Below are 8557 nucleotides of genomic sequence, written 5' to 3' on the forward strand. Positions count from 1 at the left end.
CATAATCTTTCATATCCAGCTATGAGTAAATTAGATGATCAGAAGGATGAACCTCACCAAATGCCTCATGACTCAAGACTTCTTTAAAGCCAACAGACATTTAAAATACTGTCACAAAGAGGTTCTCTCACTTTTTTTTTTGGCATAAGTATTTAACAGATCCCCTAAACGGAAGATTGTAGATCGGGTAAACTGGAGAGCAGTTTCTACTTGCCAGGAGGCATCAGACCTCAGTTTTCTCAATGAACTGACATGTGTGGTCATGTGGTGGCAGCTCTGAGGGACAAAGGAGCTCAACACAACAGACAGATCTTAAAGAGCAATATCCTTCAAGCACAGATGCTGCCCACCCTGATACTCAAAAAAATAAGTGACCGAAGTCTGACGCAAATATCTCCCAGCATTACACCATCATTAATGCTTCACTACTAAAATGAAGAAGAGAAATCAATGCAACCACAATTTTCTCTAACTATCCATTGACAATTTAGAAAACATAGACAGGGACTGCACACTATGGGAAATATCATTATGGGAGCTAAGTCATATTTCAAAGATAATTATTTATGACTGTGTGGTCAGATGCTGTTGAAGTATTAACCAGAACTATTATAAAAATTCCTCAAGTGAAAGGAACTTTGCTGTAAGTACTGTGAAAATTCAAACAAAACTTGCTGAATAAGAAGGTGTCTATTCCACCACTGGCATATCATCAGCCACAGTTGTAAAAACCAATGCTGTTACCCTGAAACTTTTAATCTTCCTTATCAGAAGCTGGTGAACACATCATTTGACTGACTTTAGCAGCATCCTTAAAAATGACAAAAGATGTTCTAACCTTTCAAGTTTCATACATCTCTTATATGTGACAGTCTGAGAAGCTGTAACTATGTTCCTCATTTCATTCAAAGACTAGATGTGAATCTCATATTTCTTTAACTTTTAAATTTTTACCTAATCTTACCTAGGTTCCCATGTGACTACTCCCTATTGGGTTTGAGTTTATAAACTGTTGTTGCTCATATTATTTCTAATGACAGAATTTTGTAACATCTTTAATAACAGCATATTCTCTCCTGTCTCTTTGCTTTACTTTAACCTTTATTTCAATGTGCTGTTATGAAATGATACATCCCTTGTTCATTTTTCATGAAGTAAGCAAGCATTGTTCTTATCATGTCTTTTTAAAAATACCTGTATGCTTTCATAACATTGCACACTGGCTTTTTATATATATTTTTTGAAGAGCATAAATTTTACAAATTTTACATTTGTATTTACTTTTTTTTTTTTTTTTTTTTTTTTTTTACATGTTGCCATTGGATGAGTAAAATACAATTTCCCCAGGAGGTGGTCTCATTCTTTTCAAATTAATCACTGAGTGTTCTTTTTTGTCACAGCACAATTCAAACTGAAATAAACAGCAAGAGTGCATAACATTTTTTTAATCCCTCTGTGCTGTTAGCAGTTGCTCTTTGAAGTGTTTTTCTCTGTTTGTAAAATCTATGACACTAATAAAATATTACATTACATACGACTATATTATGAGCTACGGATCCCACTGAAAGATAAAAGCCATAGCTATACATTCAAATAAGGACATACCTTAATAATGCTAGAAACATCTTAAAGTGTATTCGAGATAACAACATAGTGACTCGGGTTGTTATCTAAAATAAAGCCACACCCTCAAGCATGTGCTGCTGTAAATTGCTGCCTAGAACTATGGAATCCAGAACTGATGTTTTCTTTTTTACTTTACTCACATCTGAGATGATGAAAAGAGGAAAAAAAAAAAAAAGTCAGGTATTTAATGTTAATCTCAGTATTGTTATAATGAGAGGGGGAGTTTTCAGAAGGGATGGAGAAGACGTGTTGGTGGATTAGCAACCACATCTGAAGTGTCACAAGGAGACAGTGTAAAATCATGTATGAGTGATCTGGAATTTCTTTTAGAGGCTGACTCCAAGGTAATTTTGCTCTTTCTCTGTTGTATTATGTGGTGCGGGAGAGAAGTCTAGCTATATATGAGTATCTAGAGTTAAATTAATGCAGAGTTTTCTTTCTAGTTATCTCAAATATATTGTTTCCTTAATAGCATAAATCTGTATTTTGAATTTTCTACATAAAACCAAAAGACCATTTTTGCTGGCCAGAAAGAGGCTGTTATGCCCCTGTGTCAAATCTTACCTCCAACAAAAAACAGGGGTTTCTTTGTTTGTTTGGTTGGTTGGTTGTTTTGTTTTGTTTTTGTTTTTGTTTCTTTTAACAAGGTTCCCATATGCTCAAGTTTTAATTCAGCCTATTATAAAAGGTATTTTTAATGATGTATTATCATACTAGTCTTACAATATCAATATATTTATACCAGAATATCTATTTATTTCCTGTGTGTGTGTATGAATAATTCTATACAGCAAAGATGGAACAACAATAAAAACAATATGTTAAAATTATTTAGACGCAAATAGTTTTGTTTAAAGTATTGTTCAGTCATTGTTGAAGGGATTGCATTTCCATAACATCTTGGACGAAACGCCATGTGAAAATGGTACACATAGACCAAACAGGTAAAATAACATAATGCCAACACCTGCTCTGATGTGCCATTATTGCTATTGGCCTGGTATAACCAGGAAACATTCTCCAAGATTAAAACATATAAATAAAAGTCTTCCCATGAACAACAAAACAAAACAGGATACAGGGTGTTAGCATCCAATTAATAATTTGAAATGTTTGCAGATGTGTTTCTGTAATGGTGTGTCCACGTTATCAACTTCTTCTGCTGTAGGGGCTGGTTCTTTGTAGCTGCAAGTTCATTTTCCCTCCAGGAGTCACTGCCAGATGCAGCACTGAAGAAACAAGCATATGAGGAAAAAAGAGAAATATTAGTTCTTATTAAAAGTTTATGCAACATCCAGATTTTACACAATTTCAAATAAAAAAATATACTTGTTCTTAAGCTGAAAATATTTTAAAAGCTGAAAATATTTTCTTAGTAATGAAAAGTTTAAATTCTTCAAGAAATATATATTCTCATTATGCTGCGAATCTTTGTAAAATTAGGAATATCTTTTCATGATTTTTTGTAAATTTTGCTGTTGATATTTAAATGGTAGTTTAGCAATTTTTCCAGCTGCTGCTCTGAAGTGAAGTATATTTCGGGTAAAAGACAGAAGTACTTTGGTAGTATCTGTAAGACTCTGCATTTCTACACACTGATTTGTGTTTCTTTAGCCAAGGGATGATTCCAGCATACACAATGCCTGATTCACCAATGTGTGTTACCTGCATCTAGGAAATCAGTTTTCAACAGAACTGATTTTAACTTTTTGTTATTTCAAACCACACACATAGTGAAACCTCAGTCCATCACCAAGACGATGCCCTGTTTTTTCAGGAACTCTTATCTTGCTCTAAATAGGCATATTGATTTCAGAGGCATTTAAGAAGCAGAGAGCATTTATCCTAGATCAAACCAGTTGCTTAAATTTAATTATTTTCTTCCTCCTAAACATATGTAAACTAGCACAACACAAAGTTAAATACTCAGTCATCCTTTTTTTTTTTTTTCTTAAATGTGTTCGGTACCGTTGAGTCTTTCTTCCCCATGTTTGATCTATAAACAAATGAATATAAAATGAATTCAATAAATCACTAGTGACAGGTTCAAGAGAAGCCTGCTGTTCTTTTTAACTGAATCCTAAATGAATATGGTTAAACATATAAAAGGAATTTGGTAATGAGGGTGTATTATTGCTCTGAACTGTTAGTAACCTTTGCCATTCTTTTGTAAATTTTAATGAAAATACAGTGCTGGCTTTGTCACATGAAAATCAGAACAATCAATTAAACAGCACTCAGCTTACCTTTGTCTTGCTGGTGGTTAGCTGTTTTGTATGTACTTCATTTTTTCTTAACTCAAGAGAAGCCAAATTTGAATACTTACGTGTCTCTCCGAAGACAGAGAAACTCCTACTGCTGCAAAGAGGACAGAGTTGCATTGAGCCCCAGGTTAAATTACCTAAATTTGGCTCACCCTACAGAGTAGAAAGTTCCCATTTCAGTAAATGGAGATGTAGGCTCAAGTCAGTTGTCTCCACATAGATCTGACCTGCAAGTGTATCTCCATAAAGTTGTGGGCCTGCTGTACGTCCTGTCGTTCTTCTACCAGTCCTGTGCAGATATCTCAGATATCCTAGGACTTTTCATGTAACTTTACATGACAATGTTTAGGCAAATTAAGTTCCTAAGTCTCTACCTAATGTAACAAGAATTTAAACACTGAGCACATGTGAACATCCTCACATATATACCTAAATTTAATGTCACCCATAGATATTGATTCTTTCTTCTTGAGGTCAAAGTTGTTTTGCCTTGGAATTCAGTTAGTTCAGGATTGTTTTTGTTGAAGTCCAAGATATGTTTTATAATCAGATTTATCAATTGAGAACAAATCATATAAAATCACCCAAAATATTTTGGGGCCAAAATTGCTATTCAAATGAATAGACAGTAGCAGACAAAGATTGCCCCTGCCCAAAAGTCAACTCCTTTTCCAGATTTGTATAGTTAGCTTCAGGTTTACCTGACAGGTTGCTTTCATAAAGTACTGTTTAGAATGCTGATGTTCTAGCAGCTAGTTCAGCACATCAGATCTCTTAATATATATAGAAATAAGAACCTTTTGAAATAAATAGAATTGCTTGCCTTTTTTTTTTATTTTATTTTTTTTTTATATAATGTAAGTGATCTTTTCTTTAAACTTAAAAGCCCCATACCACTCATGTCCATTTCATGTAGTTAAATCTAGGCCCTCTTTCACCAATCCTGGATAGAAGAGAGCAAGTAAGCTCTTGATTAGAAAAATTACTACAAACACATTCATTTAGAAAGGACCTACACTTCCACCTCTACAGAATATTCTTCTGATGATAGGACACTGCCTGGAAAAAGAAAAATTTATGGTTATTAATCACTATCTTTCTTAAGGCAGAGCTATTCTCATTGAATTTTATTGTCAACATATCTTTGTTGTTCTCTCTATTGCAAACTATCTTTCTTCTCAATCCCAGTTCCTTCACATTACTAACTCACTGTGCTCTTCCAAGGAGAGTTTTTCTGTTTTTGAAAAGTATTTCAGCATTGAACAAAACCTATGCAAGTTGCATTCACATTCTTCTGTATTAGCTGCCTCAGTTTTCTATCTTGCTATATGGCTAAAACTCCACTTTAAGCAAGTCTCACATAAATATTTCTTGAAAAATATTGAGTTTCAACCAACTTAAACAGGTTATCACAGTTTTAGGAATAAGTAATTTACATACATCCAGAAAGAGATCCCTTTTTCTAAACACAGCTGTCAGGGAAGCTGCTCATATGTAACTTTCTTGTATTCCAAAGGGGAAAAGGCAGTGTAAATTGAATAAGAAACTTTTTCAATAGGAGTAGTAATGATGCATGGCTTTGTTTGGCTGTATATTTCATATCTGAATTTTCTGTTACATTTTCTTGTGTCAAGTTTCTTACATTCTCCCATTACAGCATTTTAAACTTTCTTCTGCACTCCTTTCTGGGATTCTGTCAGTTTTGTATGTACTAATTTGGTCAATTAATAAGAAGTACTGATTGCATGTCTGACCCCTGCTCTTGGCCTCTGTGTGAACTCCACAAAACACTTCTCAGCTGCTGGTATGTCAAACCAATGACTGTGGCCCTTTACAGGCTTTTTGTGGAAATTTAAGGTTTTTCAGATGTACTTCTCTGACAAAATTCTGTTCAATAGAATTCCAAAATCTGCATGGGAGGAAAGGAAGCAAGCAAACAGATAGCAACACACCTTTATATTCTGATACATAATAATTGTGGCTGCATAAGACTTACTTTCTTTGGATTCTAAAATTAATTTTAACAAAGTCACATTTTTAAAAAGAAAATATGTGAAATGTAACAGTGGATGACCTTTTAGAATCTTATTCTATACTGAACCAGCTCATATCCTTAACGAAATTTATTTTCCTTCCTTCACTTCTCTAGAGGTTACATTTAGCTGCTTAGCATCCAATTTTACTTATGAATACACTTAACTCTTCCAGATTACCTACATAAAAGATATAAGTTTACCAAATGCATTTGGTGTTGGGTTCAATATTCTTTGACTATCACTTAAATTTTTTGCTCTATAGAAAACTAATGCAAAATGCTATCAAAGCAGAATCTTAGTACTGGACACTGATTTACTCTTATTTTTCACAAGTATATAGCTGCATAGATAGAGGTGAATTTTTGTCTTGACTTATCTTTATTGAAAAAAGATATCCATATCTATAAATATTTGTTTGCGTTAACTTGTTGAATATTTGAGAGCAGCATTAGAACATGTTAAAATGTTCCGAAACATTTTTACTTTACAATAATTTTTGAAAGGCTCAGTGGTCTCTTGGGCCAATTTCAATTTCCAAGGATTCATTTGAAGGTACACTGGAGTAAAATTAATGTTGCTAAGGGGAGAAGTATGCACATATTTCGTAACACACTATTATAATTTCTAGCATACACATCAAGGTATAAAAAAGCACAAAGCTAAAAGTGTATTATATTCTTTTCCACTCTTGTATGTGACTGGCTCTGAATTTTCAGAAAAAACGTTTTTCTTCACTGAACCTGAAGTCTTTTAAAATGATTCCTTTGTGAATAATTATTTCAACATACAGTTGGCACCAACACAATATTTATTTTCTCTGAAAGCAGAAATTATTTCTTTTTAATCACAAAATTACATATTGTCACTCTGATCTTTATAAAGAACTTAGACCCACTGACAGTAATTACCGCAAAGTTTTAATACTTAGAACTCATAACTGCATTTCATGGTTAAGAGAAAATAAATCCACTGCAACTGCAGAGCAAAAAGACAAAAGTCATTCAGTCTTTAACATCTCCTTATCCCTGCAAAGTAAAAACAAGAGGATCTCAGCTAGGCATTTCCAAAGTTTTGTTTCTAGGCATAACAGAGAGGATTTCACCTAGCAATGTGTGAATTTAAAAAGCCTTTCAGCTTAATCTTTTACTAACAAATAAATTGTTGAATTTACTAAGCTTAAGATGTATGAATAAGTTAATCACAGTAAAATATACATCTGTGCATGAAAACTTAGCATGTTCTCTAATTCCTAGGATACCTAGCCAGAAAATTCTGAAAATGCTCATTAATTTGGAAAATATGGTAGCTTTTCTTATGAAACTCCTGTAGTCAAAATCCATCATTCAGTATTCTGAAAAATTCACTGACTTACCAAGCAAAAATGTAACTAGCCACATGATATAAAAAATGAACAGTAAATGGCTGAAGCAAACAGTTGGCAAGAACCCGTACACTAAAAGGCAGAAGATGAATACGTTTGGTTAGAATAGACTTTACCTGTTAGAACAAAGCACTGTAAGCAATCAATATGACAGAACCCAACATTATGCAAATGGAAGTAATGTTAATTAAGTAGCTTCTGGAAGAATCCCAAAATTGCAACTGTAATACTTTAAGCATAAAATAGGTAAGATGTCTGCAGCCACATAGAGAAACCAATGTTAATTTCTATCCAACTGTTAGTGTTGGATTCATCTTGAATCAATAAACATTAACTGTTTAGATAATCCTCAGTTGCTTTAAAAGGCAACTAATTTTCAGATGAGTAATAGTTTCAATAGTGATGCATCTGTCAATTTACTTTTCTTTCTAGTACCTTCTCTGTAGCAGATATTCAACAAAGACTTGATGTTTATCATAACTAAATAAAGTAAGTAGGTCTTAAATAATTATTCAACCTACTGGAGTTGAAATAGCTGAAATACACAGTCAGCACAGCAGTAAAACTGGGGACAATTTTATTGTAAGCTCTAAATCTGTCGTTTTGCTCCATGAGTAAAGCACCTATAAATTGAAGATATAATAAAGACCTTGGTAAATGTGGTTGGGGTAAGAGAAAACAATTTCTTGTAAAGGAAGTTTGTTTGCTCAGAGAATATGTCAAGTTCTAAGAACGAAAAAAAAAGGTGGCAATTTTCTATCTTAGCCTTTTATAAAGCTTTCTGTCACACTCGTATTTCAGGATTAAATTAACAACAAAGGCGCTAATATACTTCACAGAGTTTCCAATACTATAGTTTTGGAGAAGTGTGTGGGGGGGAAGCAAAATAATTTTCCTAGGTTGCTGTAAACATTGTGTCTAAAAAGTATGAAAATATTGTTGTGTTCCAATTCTCTCTCCCACCATCCATTTTAATGTGTTCTAGCCTCCAACAATAACCATTGAAAGCTTCTGCAAACTTCAATCACACTGAATCAAGAAATAGAGAGCAGCAGCCTTGAGTGATAGAAAGGTGTCAAGGTTTGATTGAAGGGCGACAATAAACCATGGCAGATGCTTTGTTAATCCCCTCAGCCTCCCCTCCCAACTAAGTACAGGTGATAGGAGGGGAAAGAGAGACAAAGAAAGAGAGAGCTGGAAAGAATTAAAAATGTTTTACTAATGATACTAATAAAATAGAGAAAATAATA

This window comes from Nesoenas mayeri, assembly GCF_963082525.1.
Source record: "Nesoenas mayeri genome assembly, chromosome: 1".
Classification (NCBI taxonomy): domain Eukaryota; kingdom Metazoa; phylum Chordata; class Aves; order Columbiformes; family Columbidae; genus Nesoenas; species Nesoenas mayeri.